Genomic DNA, 18,843 nt, shown 5'->3' with positions numbered 1-18,843 from the left:
GAACAGATTTAGATGAAACTTTATATACAGATGGTTTGTAACCAAGATAGGATAGTTTTTATCCTGATTTTATGTCCCACACCCAGAAGATTAACCACCTTAACATAATGCTTAAAACACATTATTTTAAAGACGTGGCTATAGACACGTCTACAGATCTCGTGATACAGATCTCATAACATCTGCTTTCAACCTAGTATTCAGGGTTAAACGTTTGACTTAGTAAATATCTAGAGTATGTAAATAAATGCAAAAATATAGCTAAATGCAAAACAAAAGCCAATGCAGCAGGATTCCCGTACCGGGAATCGAACCCGAGCCTCCTGGGTGAAAGCCAGGTATCCTAGCCACTAGACCATACGGGATACTGAAGGATGTAATGAAATTTGATTTCTTAATTGACTTTGTCGTGAAGATCGTCTTGATGATATGAAGAAGAAGATATTATGATGAAGATATGATGCCTGTTTTATAAAATTTAACCTTGAAGGCTTTTATAACTATCTAGTTGTTACTCGCCACTTCGCCCGAGTATTAGGTAGTAGGGTATAAATAACTAGTGACACTAATGTGATCACCATTGTCCAGCTTAGTTATAGTATCATACCTGCATTCTAATTGCGTACCTTCCCTCCTTCCATTTATCGGCAACAAAGGCCAATTTCGCGTAAAAGAAGCGATTTTGCCACGCCATTTTCTTCTGGGCCTGCCGTGACGTCTCATCTTGTCTTGAACCATCCAGTATGTTGCTGTTGTTCAGACAAAATAAATAAATCCTATTGCTTTAAAAAACACCTTTCTCTTTTTGTCTTCAAATTAGATGCTTGAGAAACGCGACAGTGGCGCCATCGCGCTTCTATAGACGTGTGAGAACTAATTACTACGTGATTATTGCACAACTGTGGCGCTAGTGTAGCACAGTCTGAAATCACTCAAGTATTTGTATTTACTCTTTTGATTATGTCGCCGAATACTGAAGTTTGACTCAAATTGTCGTTTTTATAAGAAAAATTATACATAAACGACGTAGTAACATTTAAAAATGAGACAATTTTGAATAACTTTTTCTTTTTTTAAACGAATTCTGCATTATTGAAATCAACCCTTGCGTTGTAGTTCACAGAGATTCAAGTCACAAACAGAACAAACATTAATTTTGTAAATCACAAAAAATCTTATCTGACCCGGGGATCGAATCATCGACACGACGTTCACACTTCAACGTTCGGCGTAATGACCAATACCACTGAGCTATCCGTGCAGTTGGCTTTGATTGTCGTTCTCGAGTATTTTCCAGAATTAGTCTTCATCATCATTATGTCAATCCAACTTAACAATCCCATCGATCTATTGCCCCTAGAACTAAACAATAGGGACCATTACATCACAGAAGGGTTAGGGCCCATTGTTGTTTCCCCCTCCCTGGGGAACCTAGGACACCCTTCAAAAGGGGAACTTTAAAAGATTTCTTCGTTAATTGTAAGATAGATTATTAAGTTTCGTAATTTTTTGTATTAAATAATATTGTTATACGATTATTTATCCCACACTAGGGCAGGTATCTTCCTATTATGTGAGGTATGGAAAAATACCTTTGTTTTTGCCCGTCAACAATAAAATGCTTGCTTTTATACAGGATGTTAGTTTAAAAACTAGGTATTACCGTTTTAAAAACAGAAAAAAAACTCAAAATTAAAAAAAGCACTCGTCAAATGGATGTTGGTATCTGGACATTGAGGGATTCCTACAGATAGGCTTAAGAATAGACACATTTGCAAAAAAAGCAAATTTTGTCAGCATTCATATTTATGACCGTAACAACTGTTGCTTAAAATTGATATTTATTCAAATCTCCACCTTCAGCATTGAAACAAGTTACATTATATAATAGTTATATAAGCAAATATAGGTACAAATGTATGGAACTGACTAGTCAATCATGGCACCTGTAGAAAATAAATGTCATTTCAATGTATGCCAAGTTTTCAATTCTATTCATGTATTAATTAAAAATTATTTTAATTCTTTTAATCTTTGATATAGCCTGATAAATAAAATATTTGAATTATTGAAAATAAATAAATATATTGAATAATGTATTTTTAATGCTCGACCTCCATACATATTATATCGCAAACTTTAGGTAGTATCTATGATAAATTTGAATAAAATATTATCTTCACGACTCATAAATACTTCTTATAATTTAAAGTATTGCAACATAATAAATAATTAATTTATAGTCGTTATAATTAAATGTTGTAATCGTGTTGCAATATTTTAGATCGTGAATTAAAAATAGTTCGAAACTGACATCTCCCGTATGGTCTAGTGGCTAGGATACCTGGCTTTCACCCAGGAGGCTCGGGTTCGATTCCCGGTACGGGAATTATCTTTTTGCTTTAATTTATTTCGTTTTTGACAGTAAAATGCAATTTATCAAAATATATTTGATATTTTAGATACTATTTGCGAAGAAATCATTAATATGATTTAAAATTTAATAATTTATTATTCGATTTAATGAACGATAATAGGACATTTCGGAAAAAAATCTTTTAGTTTGTAAGACAGATTTCAAAAAAATGAACCCAATTTTTTTTGGGAATCTGTGAGATAGACAAATCAAACAGAAATACCCTATTGCCACAGATATAACCTGAACCTCAACTAAAAGCATTAATTTATTCAAAAGATTAAGTAGCAACCCTATTAGCGTGGTAACAGGGGTGTCGCAAAGTCGATATTAGCTTTAATTTATTAATTCAACACGACAAAGCACTTACCTTGCTTAAGTTTCTAATAATATTTTAAGTAACTTATAGTATGGGATGTAGATTTTCATGTTTTGATCAAAACCCATTAGGGTTGCTACACTTGTTTTTAATTAAGAATGTTTGTAAGTAAAAAAAGTATTAATGAAAAGAAAAACTTACTTCTCATCTTTAAAATCACACAGAAACAGCCGGTATCAGCAAATCTATACTAATATATAAAGCTGAAGAGTTTGTTTGTTTGAAGCCCTAATCTCAGAAACTACTGGTCCAAATTGAAAGAATCTTTTGTATTGAATAGACCATTCATCGAGGAAGGCTTTAGGCTATTAACCGTCACGCTGCGACTGATAGGAGCGAAGATACAATGGAAAATGTGGAAAAAACAGGGGATATTATTCATCTTCGAGGACTCCCGTTCAAAAATTCCTAACTTATATCTCCTTACCACGCGGACGAAATCGCGAGCAGCAGCTAGTTTTATATAAGGAGTTTTATATTTGTCTAAAACACCGTTTTAAAAATATTTAATACTAAGGAATTGCAGTACCCAGTCCCCTCGTAAACGTTCCTCTAAAGACATTATCATAAATTGTCACTCCATGGTCTGTTCCTAACATAATGGTCCAGGGGATTAGAAGGAAAAATACTGGTTTGGTTTTCATGTCTGATCTCAGACCTCTAGAATTACTGCAAAAGTATGTGTGAACATTTTAAACTTTGTCTTTGGTAAATTATGAATGTTAATCGTTCTCAAAAGTTTGCATAAAAAGACGGGCAAGTGCGATTCGGACCCAAGACACTGAGCTTTCAGACAGGCTAAAAAAAGCAATTCGGTTGGGTGGCAAATAAGAATTGCGGGTTACGAAAAAATATAACTTGTATTTTTTTATTCGTGGTTGCTTGAGACCTACATTAGCATTAAAACTGTCATAAAGAGAATGGATCAACATAGTCTTCCAATAAAACAATTTTAGAAACTTGAACGTTGGGTTACCATTCAAAGTTATCATCAGCTGTCCAAACGTCAAGTGAGAGAACCAAACAATTTTCTATCTTGAAGAAATTTATTATTACAGTATAGTCTTTAAATTAATAGAATACTATTGTTTCTAGAACATAGGTAAGGCTGATTCAACAAGAAGCCCAAAGTCCTTTTAAAGCCAAGACAGACGCCCAAAATAAATAAGCCAATCGTTATAATCCTACCAGGATTCAGATATTAAATTAGGCATACACACTAACGCTCTCTTGGAGACATAACCTCTTAAATCTGTTTACCTCAAACCACAACTTTAGAGCACCATGTATAACGAAGCCAATCAGTATAAACCAATCCAAAATACCTTTTAATAGGGTCTCGATCCCCCCAATCTATTTGGGTTAACGTAATTCTCGTTTAGATATCAAATAACTCTATCCCAAATTGAGCTGCTAATAGCAAGCTCGTGGAGAAATTGCATTATTCTTTGACGTAAACACGAGGGAAGATTGTGCAGTAAGCCAAGTTGGTTTTGGTGTTGGGTGAATGGGTTTTCTGGATGTGTTCTTGCTTGTGTAGCTTGGTAGATATGTGTTGGAAGATAAAAAGATGGTAGGGGGATACGATTATGATTGTGATTAAAATGAATAGTAAATATTACAACAATGATGTTTGAACGCATTTACTTGTGCAAGTGGTTACCTTAGATGAATATTTATTCGCACATGTTCTAAACAGCGAAAGTGACTCACATTTTTCTTTTAATTATTCGTTACCCTTAGTTTGTAGAAAGGTGATCAATCATTTTATTTGCCCTGGATATAAATATCGATTATACATTAAAGAGCTACGATACCGAATTAAAAAAGATTCTCTGATAAATTCACTTATTATTTACGTAGTTATGATTGCACTTAGCATCAGGATTGCCTATGGATCATTATGTGGTTGAAGACTGCGATTATTTAAAACGATTTTCTTTTAAAAGTAGACCTTCGGTATTCTTCTGCACAGTCTACCCCGTTTGTCACCTGGAGAGCTAACGACTAGCGCAATAAACATGCAAATCTTTCCGATGTTCGCTTCTAACGCAAAAATGTTTCAATACCGTTAGAGCCATTAGAGATTGCCGAGGTTCTATTCAACTTACCGTAGCTACGTACATGTGTATGTATAGTAAGACGTTTCAAGTAAAGCAACGTATTCAGCTAAATCTGGCAAAACGTGAGATTAGAAAGAAAGGTTAGACAGAAAAATGCATGCTGTCATGGGATGCTAGAACGGTGAACAGAAAACTAACAATTTTTTTTTTCAATTCCTAAATGCTCCCATTACCTTTTAAAAGGATAAAAATATAATTAGCAATAGAAGAAAAGTCCTTACTGTAGCAACGAAAAATGAAAAAAAAAATAGATATATTTTTTTTAATTGATATGAAAATTTCCAAATATAACTAAAAACCATTAACCACTTCATGTTAACCACCCTTAACATAATTTACTTAAAGTATTAAATAAAAGAGTAAATATAGAAGAAGTAATCAAATACAGCTAATGCATTTAGCCCTCGCTTAGACCAGGGTTTTTTAAATTAACAGCAATCTAATTTGAAGACGCTTTGCTGAGGATAAATTGGTTTACTAGAGCAGTTTATATTATGGAGGTAAAGTTAAAAGGGAATATAGTTTTAAAGTTTAATTTATTAATGTTTAAATAAGAAAAATAATTACCTAGGTACTTAAGTTTTAATGTTTGGAATCTCAATTCCTTGTTTCCATCTTCATACAATTTTTGGGATTATTTGTTTGTTTAAAATTAAAACTTTCCAAATGAGAAAAAGTTTATTAAATTTTTGCAACATAAAGAGGATTTTTTTTGCTGTAGACTAATATTTTTTTGGAAGAACGTTGTGATAAAACAGGGGAATCTGATATCAACGATGTTATTTGCCTGCAATCTCACTACAAGTAACACTACATACAGATAAATAGAATACACATAATTAAACATAGCAAAACGAAACTCAGTAAACAATTCAAACAACACGAAACAAACAAACAAAACAGTATCAGAGTAAGACTCGAGCAAGTTCAGTTTCAGGCACATTAATTAGGCGAAACAAAGCGAGCCGCAATACGCGATATACTTAAAAACTACTTTACAACTCCCAATGACTCTCGAACTTTAAAACATTCGTGGAAGAACCGAAGAGTCTGGAAACGTAGCACTAATTCTTAAACGAAATCGCTTGCAGAAGCGAAACGGCAGTCTCGGCGAACAGCGCCATCTCTCGTCCACATTTGTAACTATTTTCTTTCAAAGCGTGATAGTAGGGGTAACTCCCAAATTGTTGGAATTAATAATTTTGTTTTGTGTTATTTATAAAAGAATATTAATTTTGAACAGCTGCAGTGTTTTCGAGTTTTCAGCTTCAGTGCTTTTACGGTTGGGGGTGCAGCAGATGGACTTTCTTTTGTAAGTTTTCGTGGTTTATTTTGATCTAAAATTCATTTTGGATGAAAATTGCGAGGAATATTTTTAAGAGCGAAGAGTTTTATATGATTTAAAATTTAAATTGAATCCTGACGACCATTTACAAAAATACCTTTATAATAAATGAATTTGGTTGTTCTGTAACGATTGACTAATATATATACATATATAGTGAAATCATTGTTGAACAATAAACCATAAATCGAGTTTTAAAAACATGCTCAAATTAACCAATTTCCCCAAAAAAAGCACTTTCCCACACCTGTTTTATTAAATACAAAACACTATCTGATGGAAACACCTCACAAACGAGAAAATAATCAAATTCTGTGACAAAAAGCGTCAATCAATTCCCAAGCCTTTATAGATATTTCCAAGCGAGAATCTCCATTTTAATTTTCCTGTAGCGTTTTAAAGCTTCGATGGTCTGCCCTCTGTTATGCAAATATCCGTTCACATACTTCACAAAGTTTATGAAGTAATGCCTTGTAAATTAGATGGAACAATGGCAAGTTGGCAACAGTTCTTGTGTACATTGTATTGGTGTTCTTGTCTGCAAGGGTACGGAAGTCCCCTTGAGTTTCGACATCAGACATTTTGTATGAAAGTGTTATTTATGGAGTGTTGTGCTTGGGAACTTTGTTTTAAGTAAAGCACTTTGTATATGAGGCTAAATTAGTCCCCCATTCTGATCCTCTGATGTTTTATTGGAATCTTTGCGATAATAGTTCACTTCATATAGTGCATAAGTTCTTGTTATCGACTATATAGTACTTGCTTCATGCAGTTTATTATTATTATTATACCTAAAACATTTTCTGGTGAAGCAAATAAAGACAGCAACATTTAAGATTTAATAAAAAAGAATTCATACATTAAAAATAGAATATCAACCATGATGAGAGATGGCGTGATGACATCGACTCTTATATAAGACACTGGGAAACTTGCGATAGAAAAAGAAAAATGGAATAAGGGAAAAATAATAGTAGATCCAATACTTAGGGTACCATCAAATTAGCTGTAATAGAGATACATAATACATAATAACAGTTAATAATTACATTAATTACAAACAAATACTATTGAAATCAACACAAACAATACACACAAAACAACCATAAAACAAAACAGAAGAAATATATAAAGAATAAGTTAAACCGTATAAACACGGGTTCCATAAAGCTTGATGTTTCTTCTTGGAAAACACTTACTGACCGTGTGCGGTGCAATTTGTAAGACTCACGTGCGGCCGCTTCTATTGGTTGGACCGGGAGATAGGACTCGAGAAATGGATTCTACTGAAATAAAAATGTGTTTGAAGGATAAGTATTTGTTGTTACTGGATTACGGCTTACTGATGGTGATATTGCAGTTTAATGAATTAATTTGGGTGTATGAAGGTGAAGTATCGCACCCCAAAGCAATGTGATTCTTTCAAAGTTCTATTTACTCTCTTGATTCGGTATTCTGAGACACAACTGACAAACGCAGAAATGAAAGTTGTCCTGCCTCTGCTGGGCCTCCAAATTTTTGAAATGACTTGATTCGCAGGGGTTTCAAAAATATTCAAGTCACACGCACAAAGAGGCTCAGACTTAGGACAAACATTTGTGCATCACACAAACTCGGCCTTCGCGAAGATTGAAACCACTCGACTACCTGAGCAGTCAGTTTTTTCATTATTTCTGAATCTCAACTGAAACTAAGCCCCAGCTCCCGCTCTACGGCTATTTATTCCTACCTTGCCTGCGGTACTTTGCACCTGAGTCTAGAAACAAACATATAATAAGTATTCACTTTGCTCCTCGAGTAATGCAAAATGTTCTGTTCTGTTCTCTTCTGTTCTGTTACGAGTGCTATCGAGACTGAAAAACGATAGCGGTGGAAATGTGTTAGTAGTTTTGTCGTGGGATGTGGGTGTTTTATAAAGATCCTTGTGACTATACAATGGAATTGTCGAATGCTCTTTTCTAGAAAAAAAAGGCAAAAATAAGTCGAATGATGTGCCATGTTGACATTATATTTGAAGATCAATTTTATAAGCATCAAATATAAAATATTTACATTTCAAAAGTTTTAGACGAAGCCATCTGGCGACTAACTAAGATTAGTTTGTGCTATGTGTATTAGACTTAAATGTTTTTATTTGGAAGAATATTATTAGAAATATAAGACGTGTTAAAAAAAACAAGGTTCGTAATATTCTGCACTTTCTATTTATCATCAACTAGCTGTTGCCCGCGACTTTGTCCGCGTGGTTAGAAGATATAAGTTATGATTTATATCTGCTCTGTTTTTTCCACATTTTCCATCGTATCTTCGCTCCTATTAGTCGCAGGGTGATGGTTTATAGACTAAATCCTTCCTCGATGAATGGTCTATATAACACAAAAATTTTTACAATTTGAACCAGTAGTTCCTGAGAATAGCGCGTACAAACAAACAAACAGACTCTTCAGCTTTATATATTAAGTATAGAGTATAGATTAGATGCTAATAAACAACAAAAGTAGAAAAAAGATCTTATTAGAGTCAAGCTCATAAAAAAATATTTTCTTCAGTATTTTTTTGTAGTAAGTAAACAACTTCAATACTGCAGTAACACGTAACTACTCGTTTATAAATTTTAACCGCAGTTTAAAAAGTAGAGCACAGTTAAACTTTTGACCAGCTCTCAAGGGAGACATGAAAAGAAAAATCGAATATATAGTTAGTTAAAATACAAACTTTAACTCCCTTGGTGTTTTATATTTAGTTTTAAATTATTTACATTAACTTGTAAATAGTGTTGGGAAAACTATTCCTGTGTAAAAGAAAATCGGTCTAGTGCCAGCCAGACAGGCCGCAGGACAGTACCGTTCAAAAAAACTGATTTAGGATCGGATTTTTGGTTTCATTATTGCAAATTACGCTCATAGTCATTTTTTAAGCATTCTACTTTTAAAGAAATAGTACAAAACACTTTTCTCTGTTATAGCAACAACAGAAATACAGATAAATTAAAAAATCGCGGCTGACGCAGTAAAAAAATATGGCTGGCCAATTTCTTTCGGAATTTTTCTAAGATCTTCTAGTTCTTTTCTAGTTTTTTTTTAATTTCTTAATTTGCATACACGATATAAATATAAACAAATATGACAGTTGTCTACCCAAGCTTGTTGTAAAGGAATATTTCACCAACACTGTATGATAGTTGAGAAGTTTAACTTCTATTCGCTCTTTGTTCCCGAGGGCTGTAAGTTTATCAAATAGTTTACAACTGTAACAACAGCCGTTGAGTTTTGTTTCCATGTTGTGTGAAATTATTGGCCAGAAGTTTGTTGCAATGTTGGGCCAATATGGTGGCGAAATTGGGTGCTGAAACTATATCTTAAATTTAGTTTGGGGGTTAGGATATGTGTAATAAAATGCATCAAAACGTTATAATTAAATAGGCAAGTAAGTGGTGAATGAAAAGCATTAGTACACGCGAGAAAAATTAAAAATGTCTTGAGTGTAGGTGTGAGAATTACACTTAACAAATATTAGCGGGTGCCGGGTAGGCTTATATGCTTGTAACAGCCAGCGGTTTGGAAAAACCTTTGTACCGATCACCTGTGCGTTATTAGTGCGCTCTCTTGTGTTGAATACTACAGTAGACATTAAATTTACAAAATTATGATTGTTTTTTCAGGGGTCGCGACGTCCGGTGAAAACATCAAGGCCTCCTCTCATGGTTACTGCCATAGAAATCTAAATAACAAGGTAATAGAAGTGCCAACGCCGCGTGACCTTGTCGCCACACTGGTGTCTTGGACGACACCAGCGCGCGAACTTACGCTCAGTCGCTCGCGGAACGTCGTCACAGCAAGAACCACTAAAAATGGTGTTTTGCGGCGTTTCTCAGGCTGGAAATTCATCTGCATCATGTAATAACATAAATAAATAGATAACATTTTATCGGTAAGTAAATTATTGCAGTAATATTGATGTTATTGCAAAATTAAATTTCAAAACATAACCTTCATTATAAACCATATTTATATCGCACCATCCTGCAACAATTGCATTCTTTACTAATCATTGCCTCTGCAGTAAGAGACTTACAGAAATGCACCGTTGTAAAAAGAGAAATGTATAACGAAAAATAATATTTATCAATGCGATCGTATTTGTAGTGGTACGGCCGCACAAAACTGTCGGAAATAGTGATGTGGTTAAGTGCGGACAAATTATCCAAAATGAACATTGTATACGAAAAGTAACAATTTTAATAGCCGTTCGTTTTTGTGAACATATTATTGAATATATTTTTATTTCAGAATCCCGCAGGATGCAAATAAATACAAAAGACAAGTGGATGACTACCACGGGTAAACGAAATTGGTACCCTACAACTTAGGCCGAATATACACTATGAAATTAGTTGCATGCTTGATAACTTGCCGCCCGCCGCCGCCCGCGCCCCTCTCCATTTTTACGGCTCGGACCGCGCTCGCAACTGAATGTTTCAAAAAGTACGCCATGCGCTATAGCATAGCATTGAATAAAAATTGCAATTTAAATTTATCCAAATCTCATAAATACCTATTTTTTTATTATGAACGTTTACTAGTCATTCGATACATGAACTGGGCTGCTTTTGTAAGACGACTAAAAAGTCACCGTATAAACCAAACCTACCTAGGTACCAAGTATTTCCTAATAATATTTTTTTTTGTCAACCGACAATTAGCGATTTTTTTTTTGTTAGTAGGTACATATTATTATGTAATCCATAGAAGAATACAACAAAAACATTATCACTCATAATTTCGTCTTTCATTATATTTCGGATCCGTAGTCAATCCCTAGTGTAGTTTACGTAATCACTACAACTAATGCAAAAAAAATGCAATGACTGTGTGAGTTAGTGAATCCATACAACGACAAAGTCAACCTTATTGCATTAGACGTACGGCCTAGTGTTGTTTGCTTGGTCTTCTCGATGTTAATGTTTGCGTGATTGCGTAGTTACGAGTATTAGCTGTGAATGTGTTGAAGCCCCCGCCCACCGGCGACATGCGTTTCGATAGATCGCCGCGGTGTATGCCATTTCTATTACCTTGTTATTTAGATTTCTATGGTTACTGCAGATTGCAGGACAAAAAAGGTCCATAGCACTCATGTCAACAACTGCGATACTACTATTTATTTGCAGAATGTTTCTGGATTCTAGCTTCAGTTGTAGCATCTTGCTTAAAAAGCGGCAACAAATTTACTTTAAATTATTTTAATACATCATCGGCCTAACCTGTTCCCAACTATGTTGGGGTCGGTTTCCAGGCTAGCCTGATTCAGCTAAGTACCAGTGTTTTACAAGGAGCGACTGCCTATCTGACCTCCTCAACCCAGTCACCTGGGCAACACTATACCCCTTAGTTAGACTAGTTTTCATTCTTTCAAGCTTCGGGCTTCCTGTAACGACTGTCAAAGATGTATGAATAAAAGCCGAGACCCACAATTTAACGTGCCTTCCGAAACAAATTATTTTAATTTCTCCTGTTTCAAATCATCTTTATATTTTTAAGGTTAAGTTTTAACCTTCCCACCATCTCTGTAACTTAAGTTCACACGTTCTTCACAAGATAGTGTATGTAACTTCATTGTAAGTTTATTAAGTTGTTAACTTAACTACCTCTAAAATTTTAACAACATGAGCGTGATACGAATTTTCGTTGCGGAAGGATATCTAAAGATTTTGTAAAGCAAACTTTACCTGTAAAAGTGAAACTTAGTTTTTAGTAAACATATTTATGTTATTAATCTATACTAATATATAAAGCTGAAGAGTTTTTTTGTTTGTTTGAACGCGCTAATCTCAGGAACTACTGGTCCAAATTGAAAAATCTTTTTGTGTTGAATAGACCATTCATCGAGGAAGGCTTTAGGCTATAAACCATCTCGCTGCGACTAATAGGAGCGAAGATACAATGGAAAATGTGAAAAACACAGGGCAGGTATAAATCATAACTTATATTTTCTACCCACGGGGACGAAGTCGCGGACAACATATATAGTGTAAAGAAATTATCATAATGTAAATGAATCATTTTGAGACCGACAATAGAAATAAAAGAATTAGGAGACTGTCAAACTATTACAGTTTATAAGGTATAGTCTAGTAGCAGACAGACAGACAGACTTACCCAATAAGTACCGTACCCTACATAAGCCATTATAACAACGTCACATTAATTACATTTCTAATTTGTCTAAACAAATACTATTCTCAATTTCACAACCCCGTTTTGTAACTGACTTTAATTTAAGTCAGCAACAATTAACAATTGTCGTAAGTGTCGTATTGTTAGTCTGTGTTACAAGTGTAGCTCGTAAACTCACTAGTTATTGCACGTTTGGGGTAGTTGACTCGTTGCTACAAAATTGCATGTTCGTTCTCTGACGTTTTAGAATTCGTACATTGTTTGACACGATGCAGGTATTTCAAATCTATACTCTATCTATACTTCTATACTCTATACCAATATATAAAGCTGAAGAGTTTGTTTGTTTGTTTGAACGCGCTAATCTCAGGAACTACTGGTCCAAATTGAAAAATTATTTGTGTATTGAATAGACCATTCATTGAGGAAGGTTTTAGGTTATAAATTATCACGCTGCGACTAATAGAAGCGAAGATACAGTGGAAAATATGAAAAAAACAGGGCAGGTATAAATCATAACTTATATATCATTCTACCCACGGGGACGAAGTCGCGGGCAACAGCTAGTTATAGATAAAATGGTGTTATTTTGAACTTAAAAATCCTTGTGTTGGCATAGATTTTTTTCAGACTTCTACGTTATTTAACTATTCATATAAACCGATCTTTCTTTTTTGTGGGGCATTCATTGACTAATGTTTTTATGTAAGTAAATTATTATTGATAATAAAGACTTTTCATGGATTTTGATTGATCCTTGTTTCAAACAATCAAAACTAATGATTTAAAACTGAATGACTCTATGATTCTTTGTACACGATAAATTGCTTAACCGTTATGGATATGATGAATATTTGGTACGTGAATAATGCTTGAACCTTCCTGACACGGAAAGAGGCCTGTGCCCAGCAGTGGGACTTATATTGGCTGGTATTATAATGTTATAACTTCAAAGCCATAGCTAAATCGTAAAACATAGATACGCAATTGTTTTTCTAATATTAATATGAGATGAACTTGTAATTATGGGTGAATATTTAGTGGCAGTTAAACATGGACTCCAATGACGTCATTTCCTATTCCAATTACGTTATTAAGTGCAATTAAATTTTAATGAGATTGGTGGAATTAGGTTATAGTTAGTCAATGTTGTCGTGAATTATGAATTAAAGGTAAACTTAACTATTTTATTTTGGGTTAAAATACCTAGTTATTGAAAGACTGTTGCCCGTGACTTCGTGCCCGTGGGTAGAAGATATAAGTTATGATTTATACCTGCCCTATTTTTTCACATTTTCCTTTGTATGTTCGCTCCTATTAGTCGCAGCGTGATGGTTTATAGCCTAAAGCCTTCCTCGATGAATGGTCTATTCAACACAAAAATATTTTTTCAATTTGGACCAGTAGTTCCTGAGATTAGCGCGTCCAAACAAACAAAGTAACAAACAAACTCTTCAGCTTTATATATTAGTATAGATTACTATTCACAACTTCGTAGTATTCTTCTGACATACGTGCAAATAACATTAAACGAAATGGTTGGCATCTTTAAGGAAGAAAAAAAAAAATACCTTGCAATTATGATCCTTTTATTTAATTTATAATTATGTACAAAGAGGTTTTACTCAGAAGTGGTTTTTTTGGCATATTTGTTATTTAAGTAGATATCCATCTGAGGGCACGGCAGTGCCCCTGCCAAGTCTCGAGCAAAACGGGCACGGCCGTACCATCTTTTCTCGAAGCGATTCGCGGCTGTTTCGCCCCTCCTGTATCTTCGACGTGGACAAAGCTAGGAGTTTAGCTTTTCGGGGAATAATAGTAGGCATTAGAAAAGCATTAGAAGCTTAAGTTCGAAATTACATGCCAATTGAATTAATGGTTTAGGAGTTACGGTCGATCAAAGTTACACCATTTTGTCACTCACTGACTCACTGACTCACTGACTCACTGACAGATCATCAAAAATCTAAGGTACTTCTAGCAGACTTAGAAACTTCAAATTTTGCACCAAGATAGGTCCTTAGCCACATATAAAGGAAAAATTATAAAAACATTAAAAAATAATATGCCATAGAAAACAATTTTATATTTGCGGTTTGGCAAGAACATTATGTATGGATTTTGACTGCATTGTTAACTTTGTTCGTTGTTTAAGTACCTATTCAATTGGATGAATACATACATAGAATAGAAAAGAATAATATAAATGTAATACACAGACTATCATTAATACAAATTAATACATAAAATTCATAATTCATTAAATTAATAAAGCTAAAACTCCATTGTATTGCGATAAATATTGTATGCGCGCTCGATAGATGGCGTTGTACGTGTCTGAATCGCGCTATGGTTTCGTTACAAAGCGCAGTCTAAGTAGTACTTCAGAATAATTCGATAATTTTCATTTGATAGCGCCACCTGTCTATGAAAAACCATTTCGAAACTAAAAAATATTGTAGTGATAATTGATATTCGGAGAACTTTACGTGTTATTTAGTTTAGTTTAGCTATAGTTTGTAAGTTAGTAGATATATATATGCATATATATATAAGTTTAAGCTTGTTTACATTAGAAGTAACGAAGTCTCAGAGAAGAAACAAAAGAGATAGAGATAGAGAATGGGTTCTAAGCAAAGCAGTAGCTGAAGTCCTAGAAATTATGACACCTAAAAAAAAAGAAAGAAATACACTTTCAAAAAATAAATGAGATCCCACCAAAAACATTAAATGTAAAAAAATGCCAAGTCTCTCGATGCAGTCTTTCCATCGTAAAAAGTTTTGAGATCTCATAGAAGCCAAGTCCTATTCAAAATATTTTGTAGTTATAAATCAACATTTAGTAATTGTATCAATAGTTTTCTTTATATTATAATTATAGTGACTTGGCAATGAGCACAAATTAAAAGCTGCTTGATGCCTGGAATTATGTGCAAATGTTACTGACGAGACCAGTGATCAGATTATTTGTTATGTGTGAATCATGATGGTCACTACCGACTACATGCTCCAATACAATAATTAAGAATACCTTACGGGCCATCGCTTTATGAAAGTAAATGAATCGAGAGTACACTAAGACTGACTGCCGTTGCCGAAATTCGGTTGGGACGACACGGATAAACCAAAAGAAAATTAATTTTGTGATATTAATGTTTACGCATGCGGTGTGTGTAACTTTCAACTCCTACAAATATGCCGTTTTATTTGTTTCTTCTTGTGCTCATTGCCAAGTCACTATAATTATAATATAAAGAAAACTATTGATACAATTACTAAATGTTGATTTATAACTACAAAATATTTTGAATAGGACTTGGCTTCTATGAGATCTCAAAACTTTTTACGATGGAAAGACTGCATCGAGAGACTTGGCATTTTTTTACATTTAATGTTTTTGGTGGGATAAATTATTTCGCAAATGTACTTACAGTTACGTAAATACGTAGTCATTTAGATTAAACTGTGATAAATCCCAGCTTAATTGTCACAACCGTCGCCAACATGAAAATCATTTACGACCCTTGACAACTCTTCTCACAATACGAACGCAGAAGTCAGAATTTTTGGAACCGAACAAGGGAACAATAAAAGCGCCTTATTAAAATTTCATAGCACATCGCGCCTACACAAAGAGTGCTCGTTGCATTCTGTAAGGCGAATCAATCGCTAGTTGGGGAGACATTCTGTTCCGTCGCGTCGTCCACTCGAATGAAACTAGCCTCTCTGTTCAAAGGTAGGTTATGTAAATTGTGAACTAAGGCATGAGATAAAATATTTATTAATTTAAAAAAAAACTTTGCTCAAAGTTAAAATATCTAGGCCATCCCAGGTGTGGTTTATTGAATTCCAAGTGACTAATACCCCGGGTGAGATTTTGCTTTCAATTAATATCTAATTAGAGTCTTATTCTAAAATTATACAAGTATTTATGACAAATAAGAACACTTCAGTGCACACAGTAAGTATCCTGTTTAATCCTATAGTGAGAAAATTAAGCGAAAGAAAATACCAAATATTAATTTAAATGCAAAAGAAAATGTTTATATTTCAAAAGAAAATATTCTAAGAAAAATAATAAATATCAGAATTCAGCACATAAAAATTAAATTGTCGCAACTCCAAAGCTTACCCCTGCACCAATGATTATGCAGTAAGTGTGCAAAAACGGGTGTTAGCATGTCCCTAACGATATTCCTTTGTCGAAGCCCCATCTGGTGTCTAATCGGCTATTCTTTGACAGAGAGGGGCTGCAATTTTATTGCCGTATTTCAGTCAACCCTTACTTTTAGACGCCGTGAAACCTCCTTGGGATCTTTTGATGATCGAAAAATGTGTCCTGGTATTGGGGTTGGAGTTGTGTAGTCGATAATTCAAATGTATTTGAAGTTAATAATGAAGTATGTACCTTGGCTTGAAGCTAGACATGTATGTTAAACTATACAAGAAGAGTTGTGAGGTATATTGGTTTTACTTACACAGTTTAATTGTGCAGTAAATTCGGGACGTGTATCGGGCAAAACTGTGTAGTTTTGGAAGCCAAAGATGCTTTACTATGACGTCAACACTTTTTTGGACAAGTTCATAACTTAAATAATTTGTGATAACATGTAAACGTATTTCAAAATGACGTTATTTCCAACCATTAACGGTACAAACTATTCATAACGAAAATCTAAAAGCAGTCCATTCAACAGTTTCGCATAACATATCTAAAAATGACAAGCAAAAAAACTGAGCCGCCATTTTTCAAAAAAAAAATAAAAAACAAAGGCACGTCGCGCGTAACTGTACATTTTGACGTCAGCCCTCAGGTACATACGTGCACAAAATGGGCATAGAAATGTGTGTATTATGCAAAGCAAGTGAAGGCCTACCGTTCGAGTTTATTCCCACTTTTGCTGGCGTTATTTTGTTAATACATGCTTAATACCGACGATTTTATATAGGAAGACAGGTTTGAATGGAATTAGACAGCGGATTATGGGATAATATACATTCTTGGTAGATCTATATATATGTATGTGTGGATATGATGTAGCTAGCGTAGTCAGAAGCTTAATGGACAGGTGTTGCTATGAGGTAATATTTTCGAATGTATGTATTAATGGCGCTTGCTTTCGTTGGGGTGAGCAGAGTATAAGGGAGCTGTCTATAGTATTTCTAATTAGAATATTTGCGTTTATATTAGGCAGGTACGACTGTAGCATAGTTTGATCGATGCTATTCTAAAGTGTCACAAATTATTATAATATTTAACATCTTACTCTTACTGCACTCCTAGTAATTATTACATATAATTATCAAGTATATGTTAAATATATTCCAAATTAAAATAATAAACAAAATTATATAATAAGCTAGTATTTCGAGACCGCAGTTCGCAGCAATGTCATGAACATTTACAATGCAAATGTTCCTCAAAGTTTCTTTAAGTTTTTGAATTGTTGAACAATTTAAATGACTTTAGTAATAAAATGTAAATGATAGTTTGTTGTCCCGGCGCCGCCTGCGGTGCTTTTTGATCGAGTTTCATGTTAATTTTTTGGGTTTAAGTTTTTTCTTAAGCCTTGGATGGGAATTACGTGGTAATTAGGGATTTTTAGTTTGTGGTTTCGTTTTGCTGTGTATGTAGTCTCTAACTAGGCGAATGTGTTTGATGAGTATTGGACAGCTGTTAGACATACTTATATAATTCTAAATACAGACATAAATTACACTCAGCCGGAGAACAAACGATCGTGCTCATGACACAAACATATAGGTCGAGTGGGAATTATGGGAATCAAATCCACGAACTCCGGTACAGCAATTACTTCCACTAACCACTAATCCAACAGGCTTATTAATTGTTTTCAAATTTAATCATCACACTCGTACCAATCGTTGCGTTGATATATTTTTTTTATAATATAATTTACTGGGACATTAAATATTAACTTTTAGCTATCACGGTTCACGAGTTATAACCTGTTAACAAACGCACAGTGGAGTTTTAGTGATAACCGGTATGGAACCCTAAACATAAAGGAAAAACGAAAACAATAACATCACTTCCAAAACTTCTCCTAGACTTAAACAATAAAAACTCTAAACACCTCTTTAATTATTCCATTGAAAAACTTATTTCCAATATAAACACAGACCTCTTTTCCCAGTCTTGTTAAAACATCGCCATATTTCCGAACGTAAAGACAAATAACTTATGTAAGTCGCTCTTTGTGACGAGAAACATCAATTTACACCCCTTTGTCGCGAATACAAAGCATATTTGATCTGCTGCAAACTTTCTTTCCATTTCTATTCCATTATTTTTGTTTGTATTTATTCGAAAAAGTGTCGAGAAATTTTGCAGTTGTAGGTTTTTGTGGATGGATATGAATTAGGCGTTAGGCGATGGTTTTCAG

At 34.1% G+C, this 18,843-nt stretch overlaps 2 non-coding genes across 2 annotated transcripts; one reads left to right on the top strand and one right to left on the bottom strand.

The window, feature by feature from the left end:
- Positions 1-293: 293 nt before the first annotated feature.
- On the bottom strand, positions 294-365 carry Trnae-uuc. The gene has a single exon. It is a non-coding gene; the product is annotated as a tRNA-Glu (tRNA).
- Positions 366-2,317: 1,952 nt separating this feature from the next.
- Positions 2,318-2,389, top strand: Trnae-uuc. The gene has a single exon. It is a non-coding gene; the product is annotated as a tRNA-Glu (tRNA).
- Positions 2,390-18,843: the final 16,454 nt, after the last annotated feature.

The sequence above is a fragment of the Trichoplusia ni genome, chromosome 23 (genome assembly GCF_003590095.1).
Source record: "Trichoplusia ni isolate ovarian cell line Hi5 chromosome 23, tn1, whole genome shotgun sequence".
Lineage (NCBI taxonomy): Eukaryota > Metazoa > Arthropoda > Insecta > Lepidoptera > Noctuidae > Trichoplusia > Trichoplusia ni.
Note: the sequence above shows the minus strand (reverse complement) of the source record. Positions and strands in the feature narration are given on the sequence as shown.